The sequence below is a fragment of the Spermophilus citellus genome (assembly GCF_964194105.1).
Source record: "Spermophilus citellus genome assembly, chromosome: 8".
NCBI lineage: Eukaryota > Metazoa > Chordata > Mammalia > Rodentia > Sciuridae > Spermophilus > Spermophilus citellus.
The window spans coordinates 101,427,575-101,450,779 of record NC_138189.1 but is presented as its reverse complement, the minus strand read 5'-3'; the positions used below and the strand labels follow the sequence as shown (position 1 = coordinate 101,450,779).

The following is a 23,205-nucleotide window of genomic DNA, read 5'->3' as shown; positions in this document are numbered from 1 at the left end:
TGGATGAAGAAACTGGCACAGAGTTAAGTAGCAGGGTCAAAGTCACACAGTGGGCAAGAAATGGAGACAGTATTCACTCAGTCTGTCCAACTCCAAAGTCCATGCCTTCAACATTTCTGCAATACTGTGCACTACCTATGTCTTGGTCTTGGGAAACTGTTCTTCCTGGACTTGAAAATACAAATTACAAGAAAACCTTCAAATATTTTAGGATTTAAAGTGCATGAACAATTGTCAAGACCTCAATGACACGTTAGTTAACAGTTGAAAATTTAAATTAGTATGAACACTTTAAAAAAAATCTTAGCCTAGCAAAAGCAGCAATTGAATTGTTTCAAAAAGTACTACACAGTGTTTCATTAGGACACACTTTAAGAATTCTTAGTAACAATGTGACATGGAGAAAGAGTTCCCTTTTTAAATACTTTTTTTTTTTTTTTTGGTATTGGGTATTGAACTCAGGGGCACTCAACCACTGAGCCACATCCCAGCCCTATTTTGTATTTAAAGATAATTTATGGACAGGGTCTCACTGAGTTGCTTAGTGCTTCACTTTTGCTGAATCTGGCTTTGAACTTGCCATTCTCATGTCTCAGCCTTCTGAGGCACTGGGATTACAGGCATTCGCCACCGCGCCCAGCCCCTTTTAAAATACTTTACAAGGAGGAAATATACTGATTTCATAAAAATTGGGGTAAGGCCCTGCTCCCCGCCCCACCCTTTCCTTCCCTTCTTTCTTTCTTTCAAGATGCAGCATAGATTTTGTATGCCTGAGGTTGGATATCCTGCTTTGTTGCCTAGGCTAGTCCAGAACCCCTGACCTCAAGCCACCCACCTATTTCAACCTTGAGAGTAGCTGGTACTACAGGCGCATACTACAACATGGATAAAGGCCTCCCTTCTGAAGAAATTACTGTGTCTGTGTCTGTAGCTCATTGGTAGAAACTTTGCCTATTAGAATATGTTAGGCCCTGGGTTCCATCCCCAGATAGGAGTGGGAGTGTGGTGGGGTGGTCTTAGAATTAGGTTACAGACCAAAAAACCAAACCAAACCAAACAAACAAAAAACAAGAGTGCTACACACAATGGAATTAGTGCTGATTTAAGGTTACTGTAATTACAAATGATCACCTAAAAGATGTATTCAAATTACCTATTTAAAATGTAAATGTCACAAATATGAAAACTACTTGAAAGGACATTTTCCAAAAACTTCTATCTGATATGAATCATGTAAGCTTTGTTCTTTATCTAGTCTTCAAAAAAAAAAAAAAGTTAATGGTTAGAAAAAGAGCATTAAAATGAGAAGTAAAACTACTCAGCGATAGAAAAGAAAAACTGTCAGTGGAAGGGCGTTCTTACAGAGTACCAAATGTCAGGGGAAATCGAACGTTGGTCATTCGGAATTTAAGTGTTTATGGAACAGTTTCTTCATTAATTGTACAAGTGGAAATTTCCTCAAAATAGAAGAACTTAACGGAGGCAACTGTAGCATCTGAAAGTGCACGGTTATTTCTTACTAGCGAGAAGTAGAGGGTTACCGGTGAGAAACTCAGCTTGGATCCCTGAGACTCCCTCCCCTTCGTAGCCCACGTGGCGAAAGTAAACAGAAGGTGGGCCGGGGCGGGGAGGAACAGGACTCGGTCAATTTCCTAATTTGTCAAGTCTTTAAAAATACAGGCCCCTAAAGCACTAAGGGCATGCCCTTGGTGAAAATGAGGAGTGCTTCTGCTGAGCAAGATTAAGGCGACAAGGAAGGGAGGATGTCACCGTGAACCTAAAAGGCTTGGGAGGAGAAGGTAGATGGCACCAGGGTGTGTGTGAGAAAGGTGCCAGTGGGTGTGGTGGAGGAAGGGGTCCGTAAAGGATGTGCACTGGGATACCTGCAAGGAGGTGAGGAGCAGGACCTAAGGGGTGCGTGTGGGGGCGTGGGCGCGGATACTTCTAATGGGGTGGTGGAGCGCGGGACCAACAAAGTTTCAGGAAATTTGCGATCTTACATGCACGTCCATGCGCTGTGGCCACCTCTCCCTTGAGTCCTCCCTGAGCCTTCTCCTGGGAGTAGACACTGTGCCAAGAGTGGAGAGCAGGGTAGGGAGTCTACTAGGGCAGAAGACCCAGGTGGAGGCCTAGCCTAGGGTTTTGGGTCCCCCGGGGGCTGGACCCTCCCCTGCACTCTGCCCTGGTCCCCTCCTCCCCGCCCCCACCCCTTGCTCCTCCGGGCGCACGGCTCCCCCCTTCTTCCAGCACCGAGTGAAGGCAGCTCTGGCCTGGGCTGCGCACCCCCATTGTATAGCTCCCGAGCTTTTCTGCGGGACGCCTTGGGCGGGGACTGACTCCCTGGGAGCTGGAGCTGAGGGCTCCAGGGCGGCGGCAGAGGCCGAGGCGGAGCTGGTGGAGATCCGGGCGGAGGAGGAGAGCGGGGCACCGGAGGAGGAGGAGAGGAGGAGGAGGAGGCTCGTGCGGAGGAGAGCCGGAGGCAGCGGCTGCAGCGGCGAGAGCTCTGGCGGCCACCGCCGCCTCCTCGCCAGCGCCGCGCGCCCAGGCCCGGCTCGCATGCCAGTCACGTCCGCCCCCTCGGCGCGGCCGCCCCGAGACGCCGGCCCCGCCGAGTGATGAGAACAGACGTCAAACTGCCTTATGAATATTGATGCGGAGGCTAGGCTGCTTTCGTAGAGAAGCAGAAGGAAGCAAGATGGCTGCCCTTTAGGATTTGTTAGAAAGGAGACCTGACTGCAACTGCTGGATTGCTGCAAGGCTGAGGGACGAGAACGAGGTCAGAGCGCTTCTCTTTTGCCGCGAAACTCTCCCTTTCCTCTCTCCCTCGCTTTCTCTTGGGCTTCCAGGGACTGGGGAGCAAACCTGGTAGTGTCACCCACAAATACCAAGAGGGAAGAGGGAAGCTTCACAAATTACTGGAGCTTCTTCAACATGGCTGACAAATATAGTTTTAATTCCCCCCCACCCCTTTAAACCTGTAGTCCTGTGTCTCTTCTCTCTCCTACTCATGCTGGATCCCTCCTTCTCCAGAAAACTTACCTTTATACACCGACCAGCCGGTTTCCCGGCCTTTTATCCTCAGGAAAGTGATTTTTCTTTCTTTGCTTTCCTTTTTAAAATAGTTCAGCTTTGGGGGGCACTACTTTTCCCTTTAATCCTCTTCCCCGATTTCTTTCGGGGAAGTCAAAGGAGTCTCTGGTTTATCCTAAACCACCCTGGGGAGAAACACGGACGGGGTGTGTTTGGACCCTTTTATCTGCTATAGGGTTTGGGTCTGGGTCTTTGGTTTGTGTCTGCTGCTTCCTACCCCCTCGTCCCCCTCCTGGGAAGTGCACTAAGCGAATGTCACCGGGAGTGGAATTGGAATACACTGAGTGGAGTTTTGTTTTTTTCTTAAGTCCGCGCGTTTTGTTAGTGGCGCTGAGTCAAAGAGGAAAGAATAGTTTCTCTGGTTCCCCAAACCAGACCAGAACCCACTTTTCTCAAGGTCCAGAAGCTCTGCGTGGGCAGCGCCTTCCAGTCTGGGAAATGTGTGTGAGAGAATTTGTGGGCAAATCTGTGTCCTGGCTTTGTGCTTCTCCCGAATCAGCTTCGTTCGGTTCCCTGGTAAGTGACAGGCAGACACAAAGGCAGGCGCAGGCCCGGGGAGGGGGGCGGGCGGGGGGCGAAGCGTTGAGAGTTGGTAGACTGCAAGGTCAGGGGCGCCTAAAGAAATGAAACCCAATCCCAGCAGAGGAGTGGAGAGCAGATTTGTAACAGTCCCATCCAATTTTTCTCTCTTGGCTTCTCTCTTTTCTTTGGTCTTTATCTTTCTGCCTTTCTCTATGTGGTCTGGATGTCCCTCTCTCTCCCCTCTCCCCTCTCTCCTCTTCCCTCTCTTCTCTCTCCTCTCTCCACACACACTCCTCACTCACATCTTGCTGAGTCTTTTCTCTGGGACTGCTTGCCCAATGTTATGAAGCTAACGGGGTTTCTAAGGAGAGAGTTTTCTACCTATGACAAAGTGTGGCCTGAATAGACTCCTGGGAAGGTCGAATAAGAAATACGTGTTATTTGCTGGTTATTGACATGATGATATACTTTTAATGCATTAGGTGATTTCCCTCCCTCATCTAGTGTTTAGAATTTGAAGCAAGGGTTATATTCAAATTGATTGTTTAAATTTTAGTGAGATGTTTCTGTGTTTGCCTATCTAGGGAATAGAATACATACATGAATTTAAATCTCAAATCATACATTGTACTTTTCCCTCTCCAGTTAGGGGTTATACTGTCAAAGTCCAAATCCAAAAATAGTCATTAACAAATGATCCAATGTAGGAATAATGTTGTATGTTAGGAGAAAAAGATATTGATGTGGTTTGGTTTTGTTTAAGACTGTGGGTATTGTTGCCTGGCTAATGAAATCATTACATTTGCATTTTAATGGAAAGTTGAAATACTAAAGGGGAGTTGTATTCTTTTACATGTTTGCATGTGTGTTTCACAATAGATTTGGAATAGAATATAAATTTCAACAAAATATTGATTTTTTAAAAAATGTTATTAAGCAGAGAAGCATTAATGAAGCATTGCAGAGCTAAACTTAAGTTCAGGAGGCATCTATTAAATTGACATTTAGTGGATAGAAGGAAAAGCATAATAATGGACATTGCTGTGTAGATCAGATTTCCAAAACTACTTATGCTTAGTAGTTCAGTTCGTAACTGTTTCTATTCAGATCTTTAAAAAGTGGCTAAGTTTGCTTTAATCATTCATACTAGAGGTTGTTTCATATGATTACAAGGGAGAAGCATTACTCATCTCTGTGGCGTAGAAGCGGTTCATTGGTTAGTTCTTATTTGCCCTAAGTCAATAAAGAAAACACTGAGGAATTTTAGCTTAAATGTTTACTGTTTGTTGAGAAAACTATGGTTAATTATTTCAGCAATTCAGAATTAAAAAGAAATAATTTGTTTTGCTAACAGACTAGTATCTAACTACTTTTTGTGAACAACTTTTTAAATATTTTGATACTTACAGTTTTCAAGCTTTTTAACACATAATAGAGTATTTCCCACTCAAATCAATAAATTAGAATACTCTCATTAATTAATAATTTTGAATGTGACAGTTGCAGTTCTTTACTATTATTAAACTTAGTCTCTTGTTACTTTATACATCCTACTTTTATACTGAAAATAGTTGCTGGTAATATTACTGAAGGGGTTTCAATGAGTATGTGGAGGAGCTATGTATATTATTTCCCAATCTGAATAAAAGTAACAATTTCAAATAATTTACAATAAAAGACATAACCTCAGTTCTTCATTTATCATACGTGATACCACTTGCGTGCTTAAAAAATTCCATAGATCATTCTTGGTTAGTTAAATTTAGGAGAGATAATGACAATAACAAGATAAAATTACAGTATTGTTTTACTTATTTTCTTATTAAACTAATCATTAATGTGAAATTAATTTGGAATGAAGGAAGTTACTTTCTTTAAATTCATATATTTGCTAATATCTATCTCTATCTCTTTCTATCTCTTTGTCTCTCTCTCTCTCTCTCACTCTCTCTCTCTCTCTCTCTGGTGGTGGTGGGGATTGAACCTAGAGCTTTGTGCATATGAGGCAAGCACTCTACCAACTGATCTGTATCCCCCGCCCACTAATCTCTTTTTAAGGTTTTCATTAGATCTGCTATTATTTTGGTCTATGCCAGGAACCAGAGGGTTTGATATGGTTTTGATGCAGTGGCATATGGTCTTAGGTATCAACAGGTCAACATTACTTCCAGAACAAGTGAAGTGCACCTGCTGGACTTGTTATGACACACCTCCAAACTCCTTATTGGGCATTAGATTTGTATTAGGTGACAAAAACTGGACTCTGTTTTGGTTTCACTTGTTGAAGTTAGAATTTCTCTGGCAATTCCTCCAGGACTCCACCCACACACAGTATTGTAAGCCAAGTGTCAACTATTGAAATGTATTTCCTTATTTGCTGACTTTATTAAGAAGTCCTTCTTATGATTCCAGACACACCTAGCAGAAACTCTGTTTTCCATCCTGCGCTAGTCCAAGTTAGTAAATTCTTATCAAATTACCTTGAAATAGCCCAGGGTGTTGGCACACACCTGTAATTTTAGTGCCTCAGTAGACTAAGGCAGGAGGTTAGCAAGTTCCAAGCCAGCTTTAGCAAGTTAGTGAAGCCCTGGCTCAAAATTAAAAATAAAAGGGGACAGGGATGTAGCTTAGTGGTAGATTTCTGGGTTCAATATCTAGTAGTATAAAGAAAAAAATGAAAAAAAATACCTTGAAAGAAAGCGTCTTTGAAAGTTGTGGATGTATGACATTGTAGAATGAAAAAATTAATATGTATGTGTACACACACACATGTACTGGGGATTGAACTCAGGGGCACTCATCCACTGAGCAACATCCCTAGCCCTATTTTATATTTTATTTGGAAATAAGGTCTTACTGAGTTGCTTAGTGCCTCGCTTTTGCTGATGCTAACTTTGAACTCATGATTCTCCTGTCTCAGCTTCCCCAGTAGATGGGATTACAGGCATGTGCCACCATGTCCGGCTAGAATGTGAATATTTTAGAATGTCTGATATTTAGAAAATATTAGATTTGCCGTACTTGTTTTTATGCTGTATTTGTTGCTAATACAAATTCTACTGGTTTTGTTTTAATAGAATTTATAATCTTTCCCAGCTATCTCAAATTGCTGAAGGGAATCTTGGTTTTGTAAATAACCAGGTAAACTGTTATGATATCTATGTTTCCTAACATAGGGACATGCAAAAACTTTGGACCAGCTGCAGTATTGTTTCATCAAAATAACACTTTCTTAGTAATTTTGGTACCATTGCAAAGTAGTTCCTTTGAGGGCTGAGAGCAAGTAATAATATTGAACCCAGGGGTGATTTGCCACTGAGCTACATCCCTAGCCCATTTTATTTTTGGAGACAGTTTTGTGAAGTTGTTGAGGCTAGCTAGCCTAGAACTTGAGATCCTCCTGTGTGATACCATGCCTGGCTGCATAGTAGTTCTTAGGGATAGCATTGGCACTGAAGACAGCAGCAGGAAAATATCTCCCAAGCCAAATTTACAATTGGAGTCTTAACTGTGGGAGAGTCTAGTTGCCAAGTGGAGCTGGTGGTTATCTTGGAAACTGTGCTGAAGAACACAACCACAAGTGATTTAGCCAAATACACAGCATTTACTTGGTCTAGGGCTCCAATTTCTATTTCAGCTCACTGCCAAAACTCAGTGAGTACTGTGACATTATTGAATGAGGTTATACAGTAAGTCTGTTGGTTGGTGAATAGAAGGGCTGAATAGAAGGGTTCCAGGGGGAGAAGATGAAGTGAGAGCACATGAATCATAGTGACCACAAGCAAAAAAGATGTGTACATAGTTGATTTTTTCCAGCATTATTCTGATTCTGTTGTACATTGCAAAGAATTCTTGATATAGGGGAATCTTTTCTCAATAAAATTTGATGAATTGATAAAACTGATAGTGGATTTTTTCAGCTTTGATTTATATTTTCTTCATGTTTCTTTAAATGGAGTTAAGTATATCATGCTGAAGGAAGTAGAAATAGTAAGTAAATTTTAAATATTTCATGGAAAAACAAATTTAATTACAATAGCAACCAATCTGCAGGTTTCAGAATTTGGATCCCAGTGTTTTATACTCATTGCAGGTAATTACTCAAAACTGACTTGAAATCAGTCTGAGTAATCTGAGAATTAAAATAAGAGATGAGTGAACTAGGGCAAAGTATTTATGAAGGACAGTTTAGGACATAAAACAAATTGTTTGCTTCATTAAAGTACTGCAGATGTTCCTTTTAAATTAGATTTCTTTCTGTCTGTTGAAAACAGTTACTGGTTTGTATATTTTTATATTCCCTAGTAGAACCTAGTGAAAAATATGTAATCTATTCTCAAAGCAGAATAGAAAAATAATATGAGGTCTTGTTAGTGGTGATGATAGTAGGTAGTGATGGTATATTTTCCTTAATATAATATATATATATATATATTTTTTTTACTAGAGAAGGGATTGAACCTGGGCTGCTAAACCACTGAGCCACATCTCCTGCCCTTTTTTATTTTGAAATAGGGTCTCACTAAGTTGCTTAGGACCTCACTAAATTGCTGAGGCTGATCTCCAACTTGTGATCTTCCTGCCTCAGCCTCCCAAGTCACTGAGATTATAGGCAGGTACCACTTCATACAGCCAATTTAATGTTTTTTAATAAACTTAAACTGGAATCAGATATTTCAATTGAATTTTATTGAGATAGTTATAGATTCATATGCAGTTATATAAAATAATGTAGAGAGATTCCATGAACATTGCCCAGTGTCTCCCAGTGGTAACATATTACAACCAGGAAACTGATATTGATACAGTGTACCAGTCTTCCCCCCCTGCATTGCCAGGGCTAGATCCTTGTACTGCTATCCAAGCACACTACCACTGAGCTACATACCTAAGCCTCGACTACCAATCTTACAAAGATTTTCTCAGTTCAGTTTGTACTCATTTATTAGTGTATTCTGTACCATTTTATTATACGATCATATATTTTAAGCCTTTTCCCCTCTGAAAACATAAGTTTAGCATAATTCTATTTCATCAATCATATGATTGTGTTATTCTTGTGTATCAAAATGTGTATCAGACTGTGTTTTTAAGTTTTTTTTCTTTATTGCATAGTATGGCTTATCAGTTATTCTGATGTTTTGTGACACTAAGTTGATGCCATTTAATTCTTGTGACTCTCTATATAGGTAATATTAGTGTTTCTTTAAGGATGAGGAAACTAAATCACGATGAGTTTAATGGCTTGTCTTCATGCAATCAAATGTGCGGTTTAGTCAGGATTTGAATTTAGGAAGTTTGTCTCTAAAGCCAGGTCTTTTAATGAGTATGCTATACTGCCTTGTTATCAGTAATAACATTTTAACTATAATGTAGGCTATATAGGGAAAGTCATGGAGACTTAAAATCCATCAGTGGCCCATGCAAAAACTTGTACCCAAATATCCATAGTAGTGTGATTAACAATTATCAAAAAGTGTAACTGGATGTGGTGGTGTATGCCTGTAATGCCAGTGAACCAGGAGATTGAGGCCAGCCTCAGCAACTTAATGAGACTGTCTCAAAATAAACAATAAAAATAAAAAGGGCTGGGGATATGGCTCAGTGGTAGAGAACACCTGGGTGCAATTTCCACTATTGCCAAAAAACAAAACAAAACAATCAATTCATGAATAGATGAACAATCTGTGGTATATCCATATAGTGAAATATTATTTAACAATGAAAAGGAGTGAATTACTGATGCTATGTCAGCTGAACTTTAAAAGAAGTTACAAAAGGCCACATATGGTTTGGTTCTATTTATATGTCATGTCCAAAATAGACAATTCTTAAGAGATTGAAAATAGATTATTCCTGGGGACTGGTAACGGGAGAATGGTTGTTAATAGATATGGGGTTCCTTTGGGGAGTGATGAAATGTTTTATAATTAGATAGTAATGGTTGTACAACTCTATGAATATACAGAAAAAAACACTGAATTGTATACTTTTAAAAGGATAAATTTTGCTTTATGTGAATTATAGCTCTGTAAAACTATTACTTAAACATGAACAATTGAGTTGAGATACTTTCTGAAAGCCAAATATGTATAATGTACAAGAATTGTTGATAATATTTTAATAGAATGGGTCCAGGCATCTCTTTCTAGGAATATGGTACCAGAGAGTTTTGTGTAGTTAAATTGCCTTTCTCTCATAAATGAGAAGTATACTTTTGTACAAAAGTTCACCATTGTGTTTAATTAAAAAAAAAGGCTTGAGCACTTAATATAGGTTGATTGCATGGATAAGCAATAGAGCAGGTGAGTTGATGAACAGGGCTTACTGTCTGAAGTAGGAAGTTTTCTCAATTATATTCAGTCACCTCATCATTTTTCGGTTAGTCCAGGATATGTAACCCAAGTGTTAAAAGGAATGTCTGTAGAAATTACCATCCTTATTTAAACTGTTGTCCAATATGTAGTGTAATCTAGGAATAAGGAGAAATCTCTAGATTGCATATTTCAGTAACATAAATAACTAGATAATTTTTTTGTCTAGTTAAATGAAATGTTAAATATCAAAAAAGTGAATTTTTTTTGTTCAGGTAATTAAATGTCTTCTGAATGAAAACAGAAGAGCACGGGAGGACATAGAGTAGGTTTCAAATTTTAATTTTGCTAACGTGTGCATGCATCTCAACTTCTTGTCATCTTTCACATTTTGAAGTTAAAATGACAGTATTTCATAGGGTTTAAGCAAGTAATTCTATTTCTGTGTACTAACGTCATGTCATGTTGTAACCGTAAAATAAGGTTGAGGAGGAAATTGCAGCAGTGTTTATGGTGCCAGGGCAGAGTGGGAAATTGAGTCAGAATGATGATGTTTTGTTACACATGGCCAGTAGTGAAAGACACCAGCAGGATGTTTACAGATTTGTTCATGGTAAAATAAGTGCACACTTTTAGGGCTAGCCCCATAAAATTAGGACTTGGAATTTTGTGTGTGTGCATGTGGGGAGTACCGGGGATTGAACCCAGGGATGCTTTACCACTGAGCTGCATTGCCAGCCCTATTTATTTTTTATTTTAGGGGCAGGATTTTACTAAGTTGCTTAGAGCCTTACAAAGTTGTTGAGGCTGACCTGGAAGTTGTGAATCTCTTGCCTCAGCCTGCTGAGTTGCTGGGAGGACTTGTAGTTTTAGATACAGAGGGTTAATTACTTGGGGTTGGTTGTATTTTAATTTCTAACCTTACATAATTTCAAATACCAGACATTCTTTTGCAGTGCTTCTCTCCAGTTTTATTCTGATGAGAATAGTGCATTGCTGCCAACTTGGTCCCATACCTTGGGACCATGACTGATAATTGGAGTAGGGAAAATTCACTGATCTGGAACCACCAAGCTTTGCGTTTCAGAGACATATTTAAGGTATACATGTTATTATACTCAAAAAGGAATTATTTTGGCTTCATAAAACTGCTACAATCACTCTTTCAAGGAAATGACTATGGAGGTAACACAGAATTCTGCTTTTTAAGAGTGTGATCGTAACTTCTACTTTCAGGTTTTCTGTGTATTTGTGACAAGCAGAAGTTAGACACCTCTTAGAATATTTACCAGTCAAGAAGTTGGTACAGTGATTTTTATGAAAAATAATAGGTTCTACCCAGAGAAATGAATACCTTACTTTACCCCCTTTTGTTTCTGTAAATACTTTTTGAATCACCTTAGCTGACAACTGATTTTTTTTAGCAGTAATTTTGTAATTCTCAAAGCAAGTTTGAGTGTACTCCTTCATCTTTACCTTTTAATGTACTTTTAATAATTATAAAATTTTCCAAGCAAATTAGTATTTAGATTTGTTGATTTTTAAAATGCTTTTTAAATAAATAATGTCTATGGAAGATACTGTATATTCAAATGAAAAATTAGATCATTGTTTTTACTGTTGATGAGCTACTACTGTCTTCAGAGAGAGTTACCTATGGTCAGGCTTGGACATAGCCAGGCAATCTGACATTAAGATATACCATACATAATTATGATTTTTTTCAAATTTTCTTCTTTTACTATTTTGAGATTTCTCACATTTGTTCCATGGGTGCCACAAAGTAATTCCAATTTTAATTAGGATTGTCATTCCTCATTAACCGCTGCTCAAAATTGCCTTATCAAATCACTTATTTTTTTGACAGTATTAAATCTAGTTTCTATGTCAGATTACACTTTAATGGGAACTATTAACCCAACTCTTAAATGGGTTTTTATTACAGTATTGTCTTCTGTTTTTGTCTCGGGAAATAAAAGAAAAACTGCTTAAGTAATGATAATGGAAGCCAGACATGAAATATCTTGAGTTATTCCTCCTATTTTCTTCCTTGTCTACACTTAAAAACAAAATTACCCATTAAAAAACCCTTAATTATTAGTGGTGCTACTTCTAAAGTAAAGCACCAGAATCTAAAAATATTGCAATAATACCACGCCTAGATTCCATACTTAGCATACTTTCTTGTTCCTATTAATTTATTTTTAAAATCTATTTGTTCTTTCAGCATTTTCTACTTTTGTTTGAAGTCCCTCACTTTGAAGTTATAGAATTTTCATATTTGCCGTTGGCTATAAAGTTCTCTTAGGTCTTTTATAACCTTTCATGATTTTTGCATTAAAAGGACCACTTTTAACCACCCTCTAATTAGTACAGATGATTATTAGCTTTTTGTTTGTTTTACTACATACATTGTAACAGAACAAGAAACCATATCAGCAAATCAAGTGGCTGATAGTTTGTAATATTAGAGCGAGCATCTTGCAAAGCAAATTAAATTATTAAAATGTTAATTCACTTGCATTCCTATTTTAATGTACCAAACATAATTGATGAAAGCAAAAATACCAGAAGAACAAATCCTCCAACTTAAAACTGTGTGCCACATAAATCATTTCAGTAAAAATGAAGCAGGTACATCTTAGCAAGAAAGAACAGATTTTAAAATTTATATTCTGAGTTTTATTTATTTTTATTCCAGTCTAGTCATGTGAATTGTTATTTTTTTGTCCTGTGAAGTTATATCACCTTTAAGTTGAAATTAAAACAAGGTTATATTTTAATTTTAGAATTTTCTATTATGTGATAGTTTGTGGAAAAGCAGTGGCAGAAAACAAAAGTCAACAGACATTTTGCTAATGGCTTACTTTACTAATGCGTGTCATTCAATCATATGGTACCACTGAATGTGAAAATTGGAATGGACATTTGGCTACCAATTTTGAAAGTGAATTTTCAATATTCTGAAACAACCTGTCTACTCTTAAAAATGTGATTCTTGTTTCATATAGTAAGTCTTATAAGTATCAACTAATTTTTAAATGTAATTTTAAAACAATTTTACAAAGTATTTTTTCTGCTTTATGAGGGATATAGGACATGGCATTTTAAAATGATTTAACTACCCATGCTTGAGATTTGGTTGAAGTCAAAATAATTGTAAAAACTGTCAATTCTGCTTCATTTTTTTTCTTTGTTACAACTTGTCATGCTTTGATATTCTGCAAAATTATGGATTTTTTTTCATAGGTAAAAATTCAGTTGTTGACATTGTTGTTTTTCTCTAATATTGGTAAGAATTCAGCCCTTTTGAGGAATAGATTGTTTCTAGTTCACAAATTGTAAGGCACAATAAATACTGATGAGGATACAATATAAAATAAGAAGCCAGGTATGGGGCTGGGGATGTGGCTCAAGCGGTAGCGCGCTCACCTGGCATGCGTGCAGCCCGTGTTCCATCCTCAGCACCACATACAAGCAAAGATGTTGTGTCGGCTGAAAACTAAAAAATAAATGTAAATGAATGAATGAATGAATGCCAGGCAAAATATTAAATTGTTTTTCTCCTCACCCAAACAATAATAAAAGGGTCATGTTGTAATTTTATATGGTGTAAATAGTCACTTTGCAAACCATTTGCCTACGGTGTTCCTCTAATGGTTATGTCATCTCACTTCGTGTTTCAGTTCAGGTTGAAGTAAAAGAGGAAAAAGGAAGTCTTGGACAGGACGAGGTAAAGAATGCATTTGAAATGCATTGTCAAGATTGCAAAAACTTGCTTCCAATTTAATTACACACATACATCTTGTCCCTATTAAAGAAGAAAAAGAAGATGGAGGAAAATTTTTTGCACATCTCAGTCCCACTCTTCCTCTCATTAATTTTTTAAACATTTTTTAACCATACCTTTATTTTATTTATTTTCACGTGGTGCGGAGGATCGAACCCAGTGCCTCACACATGCCAGACGAGTGCGCTACCACTGAGCCACAACCCCAGCACCCCCCACCCCCATTAATTTTTGTTTGAAAAAAAAAAATGGAAAGAAGAAAAATAAATCCACTTCAGCGGTAACTCCTTGACATCCACATACGCTTTTAGGGTCAAAAAGGTAGGTTTCCCTGTGGAACTTGATGCTTTGTAGTCTTCCAATTACAGGCGGTCACGTCAACATTTGACACGTGGGTTCTGTGCGCGTGGCAGCGCTATTTACAAACACCCTCCCAGGATTCCGGAGACTCTTATGTAACAGCCGCGGGAGTCTAGGCTTTGTGTGCCCCTAGGCGGAGGAATCGGCACCTTTTGATCCACAGTCTGGGAGCCCTGGTCTTGTTTAGACGGGGTCATGAACTAGAGATCAAGGTGTCCAGGTCAGGATCTGCCCGGTGCATAGTTTTCCTAGCGAAGTCTGTGACTGTATCCAGGGTTAATCTTCTCGACTCCTGCAACCAGCGATGAGAACCAGCGATGCGGAGCCTTTTGGGGGCAGATTATGCCCTGGTTCTGGTGACGATTTACAGTGGCCCGCAAATTTAAAGTGTGGGCATGCATGTCTGCCACCCAGCCTCACCAACGCCTAAAACAAAACGAAGAAGTGTATCTTAATATTTGGAACTGCCTTGAAAAGTAAGAGAATTCAGGATTCCCACTTAAAATTCAACGCTAGCTTTGGAGAACACTCCGGAGAACTCATTCCCTTTCCTAGTGGCATCCTTCTTCTCCCCTCCCCCTCCTGCATTTGCAATTCCCTTCATCCCGTCTCCATTTCTCCCTCCATCCTCCTCCTTTGTAATTCCACATGGAGACCTGGGGTTAAAACAACACAAACAAAGCTGGAAGTCTCTATACTTAGGGAGTTGTTCCTCTTTACCCAGATTGATTTTTAAAGAGTTTTTCATTTATATTTATCAATAAAATAAAGTTATGAGTTTTAAAAAAAGCATCATGGATTTAAATGACTAATTCTATAGGTCTGGTGTGTGCTTGGTGCTGTCTTTCATTAATTGTATGCAGCCTGGTTAGAACATTTAAACTACAAGCAGATTTTGAATTCTTTTTGTATCTAAGGATAGTTTTCGGTAGATGCCCTCATTGATCACCCGAAAGTAGAACTCTTTTTGCCTAATCAAGAGTTTCAGTTAGATCATCAAAAGATGAACTTGTTGTTAATTGAAGGGTTGGCTTGTTTGAACTATTGTTGGCATTCAATTTTTTTTTAGTTAATTGCACTACCTTTCTGAAAACTGAAAAAAAATAGTCTTTGAAATGTGACTTATATTTGTAATTATAATTGAGAGAAATAAATCTTTGGTGCTGGAGATTGAATCCAAGGCCTTGTGCATGTGAGTTAAGCACTCTTCTGACTGAGCTATCTCCCCAGTCCCAGAAATTAATTTTTTTAATAAAGCATTTTCCCAAGAGATAAGCCAAGCACTAAGTCTATTTTGATTTAAGTAATGTTTGGTATACTTGAATATTAGATCTGGAATAATTTAGAGAATATTTGCCCAAATCCATTATTTTACATAGGAGACTCAAATTAAGTTTCAGACATTTACCATCTGAATTTGCTCTCACTGGGAAGAAATCACTAAAAGAGTGACTCATTTAACTAACACAATGAGATCTAAGAATGGATGTGTTTCATCTGTGTTTATGAGCAAAAAACCTTCTGGATTTGAAAAGAGATAACTCAGTGTTTATTATAAATTATTGCCATACATTTCTAATACATTGAATTAAGATATGGCAAATAGGTTAGACTTTAAAGGTTTTTTTATTTGCTTGTTTTATGTGCTTCCTTTTCATTGATTTGGAGTAGAAATGATGTATTTATTTTAATTACCCCATGCCCAAATAGTGAGTGTTTGTGTGAAATTACCTATGGGTATGTTTTCCCTCACAGAGCACAGCACATCTGAACACGAATGGGCTTTTGCAAGAATCATTTTGTCTTATATTGGAACATTGATATTCCCTCATCTACATCCTTTGTTGGATTGAAGATCATATGGGTATAAGCTAAAAATGTTCAGAATTTGATTAAGACTATAAGTTAATGCATTTCTGCTAAAAGGTGTGGGGGTGTGGATTTAAATATTACTTGCATTTTACCATACTTTAGTTTCCCTTGAAAGGGCAAACATACAATAAACATGAATTTATTTGATGGATGGACTGTCCTCATAAAGATGAGAGTGGCAATTATATGTATTATAAAATTTCAAAATGGTGGATGGACTATGAAAAGTGCATACCAAGGAGCAAAACAGGCTGGCTAAGTCTCTCTCTGTAAATACAAGTGAAAAGTACTTGTGTCATGCATTTTTTCCCAAATATCTTAACACTACCAAAAATACTCAAGTTCTTTTGTGTAAATTTTTTTCTTTGATCCCAGGGGTTCTTTACTATTGATCTACTTATTCATCCCGTTTTATTTTTTAATGTTAAGTAGGGTCTCAATAAGCTGCTTAGGACCTTGCTAAATTGCTGAAGCTGGCCTGGAACTTGAGATCCTTCTGCCTCAGCCTCCTGAGCTGCTGGGATTACAAATTTGCACCATTGTGCCAGGCTGTGCCATACTTTTATATGGCCCTGTAAAAAACAGCTGAGGCATCAAATACAACCCAACACACAAAAGCAGACAGTTGGCTTGTGATGTTAAGATTGGTTCCAGGGTCTCCAAGTAGGAGTTCCAAGCTTTTCTGATGCCATCCCATATGTTCAAGCACATGTGGCTTTAATGACTGCACATTATTCAGAATTCTGAAGATCAATGTTACCACAGTGAATGATGGGGATCTGTGTCTCACAAACTGTTTGTTGGTCTGGATCCTGTGATATTGATAGAGAATAAGAAAACAGGCTGTAATAAACTTGACTAGATGAGAAATGTTGGTAGATGCCTAATGGAGACTGCCCCCCCACAACACCCCTCATAGTTTATTTTAACTATCATTACCACCTGATAGGATCTTTTTACTTTAGACTTAAAATAGTGGGGTTTTGTTTTTTTGTTTCTTTTTTACCTAGACACATGATTAAGCATTTTAAGGACTGGAGGTGACAAACCCCTGAAGAGTATTACTCTTTCATAACCAACCTCACTCTAACTCTTAGAAACTAATGGAGTAACTTTGCCATCTCTAATGATGTTGCTATATACCTGCACGAAAACAGAGTTAGGGCTCCATTTTCTCTTGTTTTTAAAGTGTTTCTCACTCATTATTTCTGATTTATTTTTAGAAATAAGCCATTCCTATTAGATACACTAATGATTTCCAAAACTCTTGAATGTATTTGTATGGAACTACTTTGCTTAGCAATGGGATTATGTTTCAGAGCTTATATCTGCAGTTTGAGTAAAAACCCCTTCTTAGCTGATAGATTCATGATAAAGGGAAAGAAAAGGGAAATAATTTTGAAACTATTTAATATTAAGTTGTGGTCATTTTTCAACTAAATATAAGCAAACTGTGCTGGTATGTGGAAAAATGGAAAAGTTCCTAGAAGGGTAAGGGGAAAACATGAAAAATAAGGAAAAATACAAAAGAATTTTTAATGAAAAATAAATGCTCCATCACAAATTATGATTTTTTTCTAAGAGTTTTTGTTGTTGTTGTAGTTGGACACAATGCCTTTATTATATTTATTTTTATGTGGTGCTGAGGATCCAACCCAGCACCTCGCACATGCTAGGCGAGTACTCTACCGCTGAGCCCCAGCCTAGCCCCAACAAATAATGAAAACTGAAAGCTCTATTTCAAGCTGGTCAAAGTGGTGCACACCTGTAATCCCAACTACTTGGAGGCAGAGGCAGGAGGACAGCCTTGGCAATTTCTCAAGACCCTGTTCCCCAAATAAAAAAGGGTTAGTGAAGTAGCTCATTGCTGAGGGAGAGGGGAGATCTCTTCAAACTCTTTCCTACTTATAAAAAAAATTATCAAAGACCTTTCATCTACTTTTCTATGAAATTTTAATATTTTTTTTCTGGACTATATGTTTAATTCTGTGAATGTGTTGTGGGTTTGAATGTTTTTGTTTGTTTGCTTTGTGTGTGTGTGTGTGTGTGTGTGTGTGTGTGTGTGTGTGTGTGTCTGGTGCTAGGGATCAAACCCAGGACTTCTCTTCTAAATGCCAAGCATTCTGCTACATGCCCAGTTCTGATTACGTTTTCATGTTTTAAATGTAGATACGTAAACTAGAGATGTTTCCAACATTGTCACCTGAATTCCCACAAATGTCAATCTAATTTTTAAATAAGTCATCCATTAGATTTGCAAAACTGTAGTTCATTTCCATATATAGAATTATGGATTGCTATCAGCAGAAAGGATCTTAGATACTCTCTAACTTATCTGCTGAATTTACAGATGAGTAAAAGGAAGAATCGGAAGGTAAAGTCAATTGCCTCAAATTACTTAATAGACTATTTATTATTCTAATAATAGGCAGTGTTGACTATCTTCCACTTCTGTGAATTCAACTTCTTTAGATTCTGGACATAGTGAGATACAGTAGGAAGATCTAGTTTAGAATCCTGCTTTTCCTTAATAAGCTGTGTCATTATCATGTTAATTTATCCTCACTGTATCTGCTTCCTCATATGTAATTCTTACCTCATATATTCCTGAGTGGATCAGATGAAATAAAATAAATAAAATATCTTGCATATTAATTGACAAAGTTGGGCTGGGGATATAGCTCAGTTGGTAAAGTGCCTACCTTGCATGCACAAGGCCCTGGGTTCAATCCCTAGTATCACAAAAAAGGAATTAAAAAATAAAAATTAATTGGCAAAGTTTTAGTGATTGAATAAATAGTTATTTATTCTTCAAATCTATATCAGGAAAGAATTGGCCATCATCTTTGCCACTGTGGAGTACATAGGAAAGAATCAATGCTGTGATCCTTTAAAAATTACTAGCCAGAAACCAAGGACTCAGAGGTAAATTGTAGAATTTCTCAAGATACTTCCATTGTCTTCTTGAAGGTGTGATTTCCATATTATCTGAATGGTACTAGGGTCTAAAGTTGGCATAAAGTTTTCAACATTGGGACCTCACAGAGAGACTGCACAAGCTTAATAGCATACTCTCTGAAGAATGCCCCAAGGAGAAAGAGATGAAGGATAATTTCCATCAGTCAGAATCAACAAGCTCATTGTTGTGTCAGCTGCTGGGTATCATTCTTTATTATTCTTCATAGGTACACTGAAGGGATACAATAATGATAGTATGTATGATTTCAAAATTACTGAGGTTTGCGGATGTTCTATATTCTTCCTGTTTTGTATCCCAATTTTAGGAAAAAGGACTGATACCTTGGCACACTGGGTTCAAAGATGGATTGATAGTCTTGCTTTGCTAATTCCAGAAGCTTCTATGAGGATGAAAATTCCTGGATTTTTTTAACATTCAATTAAATATTTATTGAGAATAAACGAACTGATGAATGTTTTAACATAAAGATACAATAAGCAAATTTAGACATTCAGAGGACTGTACACAAAGAATGAATAACTTGTACAGTGAAGAGGAGCAAGAAAATTCATTACATGACAGTCATAGGATTTGGGGCCCATGTGAAAGCTTCTTTTTGGAGTATTTCTCAAAATAGTTAACAGTTTAAGTATATATCAGCTATTTATGTGTCAGAAACTGTCTTTCATCCAAATTGAAGTTTCTCTAAGATCCAAGATCCTAACATGTGCCTATGTATCTCCTGCAATAATTAGCATCCAACCAACTACATAGCAGGGCCTCAGTAATGCTTGTGTAGGCCAGTTGCCACATGATGGTTGGGGATTTTAGCGGGTGGGGGGAGCTACTGGGGGTTGAACCGAGGTACATATTATCCCCAAGCTAAATTCCCAGCCCTTTTTATTCTTTTATTTTGAGACAGGTATCACCAAGTTGTCAAGACTGACCTTGAAGCACCATCCTCCTGCCTCAGCCTCCCAAGTTGCTAGGATTATAGGCATGTGCCACCATGGCTGGCAAAACTATTTTAATTATGATTAAAAGTATGTTTTTATGATTTTCTTCTTACAACAGTCCATTTAACTTTTAAAATTATTTATCAATGTTATATTGTACCTTCCGGACTCCCCACCATGTAAAATTTGAAACTTAGTATTTCTCACTTCCATCTATTTTTCCTCTCCTGCCTTCCTCTGACTTCTGTATTCTATACCATTATTCTATATTGCTCAGAGGGCTTGAGATGCAACTCAGTGGTAGAGTGCTTTCCTAGCATGCTTAAGGTCCTGCATTTGATCCCCAGATGAGCAAAAGAATTGCCTTTTTAAGAATTCCCTCGAGCATTCTTAGTTGCTAATTCTTAGTTGTGCTAGTTGGGGGGGAAATAATTTACAATGTTATGATTGTAATAAATAGAATTTGCCCAGTAGTATAGTTGAACATGTAGAGAAGAAATATCAATCCGGACACTAGTACTAGATTTGTCTCAAAGATAATATTTTAAACATCTAGGTAAACTGGAGTTTCTTAAATTTCTGTAATTCCTCTAAATTATGCCATATTATAGTTTCTTTCACTTAGATTTTCCTATAAGCTTTCAATATTTCTTAAATTCTAATTGCCTCATTTTCCTTGATATATAACATATATTTTCATCATTAAGATGAGTTTTCCAATTTCTTAATTTTACCACTTGGTCAATGAAATATGCTTTCTTCTTTAAGTCTAATTTTTCTATTCAGACATAGCATTTCTGTTCATTTGCATCCAGGTTTGTTCCTTCATCTTTCTCTGTAGTTGGTTCTTTTTGTTTTTTACTGGTGTACATTTCTTAGGTTTTGTTTTTATTTTTTCTAAAAATGGTATGTAGGAGATGATCTGGGTTATCACCTGTCCAGAATGCTTTACATTTTTCCTAATGGTTAACTGATAAATAATTGTTTAGAATTACAAGTTCAAAGTCATTTTAATCTACAATTTAGGAGATACTGGTAGATTGTTAGCCATCTGGTGTTGCTCAAATGCCAATTTGACACCTCTCTGCCTCCATTGCCACCCTTTTTAGATAACTTAAAGTTTTCAACTGCTTATTAGGATCTTTACCTTTGTAATTCTAAAAGTCTATGAAAATATATCTAGATATAGCTGTTTTAAAATGCATCTTTATCAGTACTCTATGACCCTGTATAATTTTGAAACAAGTACTTTCATTCAGAGTAATGAACATTACTTCTATTGGGCCTTTGATTTGTTTTATTTATCTATCTATTTATTTATTGCAGTACAGGAGATTGAACCCAGTGGTGTTCTACCACTGAATTTCATCCCTAGCCCCTTTTATTTTGTATTTTGAGACAGGATCTCACTGAGTTGCCAAGGCTGTCCTTGAACTTGTGATCCTCCTGCCACAGTCTCTCAATAGCTGGGATTACAGGCATATACTGACTATTTCCTTACCTTTATTTTTTTTCTTCTCTATCTTTTGGGAACTCATGTTAATTAACATGTACATTGTACATTAAACCTCCTGAATTGATTTTTCATATTTATTAAATTTGTTTTTATATTTTTCATCTGGTTTCCTCTGTTTTGTTTTCCCAACCCTTGAGCTTTGTATAATTGAATAATTTTCAAAAAGTTCATTTTATGTCTTGTGATTTATTATTTTCAATGGCATCCTATTTTGTGGCTCAGGTCTTATGGAGTTGATTAAATTTTGTGGAAAGTAGTTTATCCCAGTCATCACTAAGAAACAGTATCAATCTTAAGACAAAGTGTACGTGTACACACACACACACACGTACACATATATGCCTATATTTATAGTTTTACTGTGCTTTATTACTCCTCTTTAAGATGTGAAAATAGTACTAGAGTCTGTGATTGATTTCTAAACCCTGGTGTGCATGGTTGTTGAGTTGGCCCCTCAGTATTCCCATCATGCCCCAAGCAGTCATTGATTGTGCTCATTAGTCCCAACAGTAGAGTTGTATCCTACAAAGATCTAAGGTATGATTATCTGTGATTCCTGAGACCTTGAAGATACTTCAGTCATCTTCTTAATGAGCAGCAAGATACACATAAGGTGACAGGAACAGAAAGCAAGAAAAGGAGATAAACTTAATTGTCAATACTTTGCACCATTCAGGGATCTTTCAGGATAAATGTACAATCCATAAGTATGAAATCCGTTTCCCAGAACCTTACTTGCCAAGCTTCAAGTAATGAAGGAAACACTAAACAAGAGAGAGATGAGGAATACCCCATCCTGCAATAAAGCCTGTCAACTCTATCTTTCAAGCATGTCCAGAATCTGACTGCAAATGCCATTTGATCATTTTCAAGCTCACCTTTATTTGTCACTTGGACTATTGATGTTTCCTTCTAACAGAGCTTCCTGTCTCTTTCTTTGCTTCTTCTTTCTCTCCTTGCCATATGTATTTTAAAAAAATAGTGATCATTCTTAAATGAAGTCAGGTCTTGCCTTTCCTCTGCTTCAACCATCTTTGGACACTGATTTTGCTCAGAGTAACCAAAACACTTGTTTTTGTCGTGGCCCACAAGTCCTCAGATGATCTGGCCACTGTTTTCCTTTCTTCCTTCCTTCCTACCTTCCTCCATCAGTGCTGAGAGTAAGAACCACCCAGGGCCTCACACAGGCTGAGCATGGACTCATCACTGAGCTGCATCCCCAACATTTAGATTTATGATTCTATTTCTTGCCACACTTCTGTCTTCTCTAATACACTAATCTCCATGGCATTTTTTTTGCCCTGACAATAAGACAAGCATCTTTTTCTATACTTTTTTTGCATGCTGTTGCCTCTTCCTGGAATACCCTTTCTTCAGAGATAGATAGATAGATAGATATTCTGCTTTTTTCTTCTAATTTCTCCTTGAGCATTATTGTTTATTAGAGCTGCTACTCTTTACCTTACCTTGTTTTCTTTTATAGAATTTATCATTACTTGTAAAGTATGTCTTTGTTTCTGCTTACCTTAAAAACTTTTGTTTATTACCTGCCCATTTCCTCCTCCTCCTCCTCCTCCTCCTCCTCCTCCTCCTCCTCCTCCTCCTCCTCCTCCTCCTCCTCCTTCTATACCACAGGTGAATTCATGAGATCAGGGACATGATTTGGCCCATTGATACTTAGCTTCCACACACAGAACCATGGTTGGCACATTGTAGACACTCGATAAATATTTGGTAAATATATAAATGAATGAAAATGGTTTAAAAGGGGGGAAGATATATACTTTTTAAAAAATTTGCTTTTCTCTTCTAGGCTACCAATATTT

The 23,205-nt window shown here is 37.5% G+C and overlaps 1 protein-coding gene and 1 long non-coding RNA gene across 2 annotated transcripts in view; one reads left to right on the top strand and one right to left on the bottom strand.

Annotated features, from left to right (window-relative positions):
- LOC308654795 overlaps nucleotides 1-3,279 on the bottom strand; it is a 28,545-nt gene extending 25,266 nt beyond the window's left edge. Inside the window, exon 1 of the long non-coding RNA XR_014023320.1 lies at nucleotides 3,040-3,279. This is a non-coding gene — a long non-coding RNA (uncharacterized lncRNA). The remainder of the gene's footprint in view (nucleotides 1-3,039) is intronic.
- TET2 (tet methylcytosine dioxygenase 2) overlaps nucleotides 2,292-23,205 on the top strand; it is a 127,688-nt gene continuing 106,774 nt past the window's right edge. The window contains exon 1 of the mRNA XM_081304460.1: nucleotides 2,292-2,776. The gene's annotated coding sequence lies outside the window, so the exon portion shown is untranslated. The remainder of the gene's footprint in view (nucleotides 2,777-23,205) is intronic.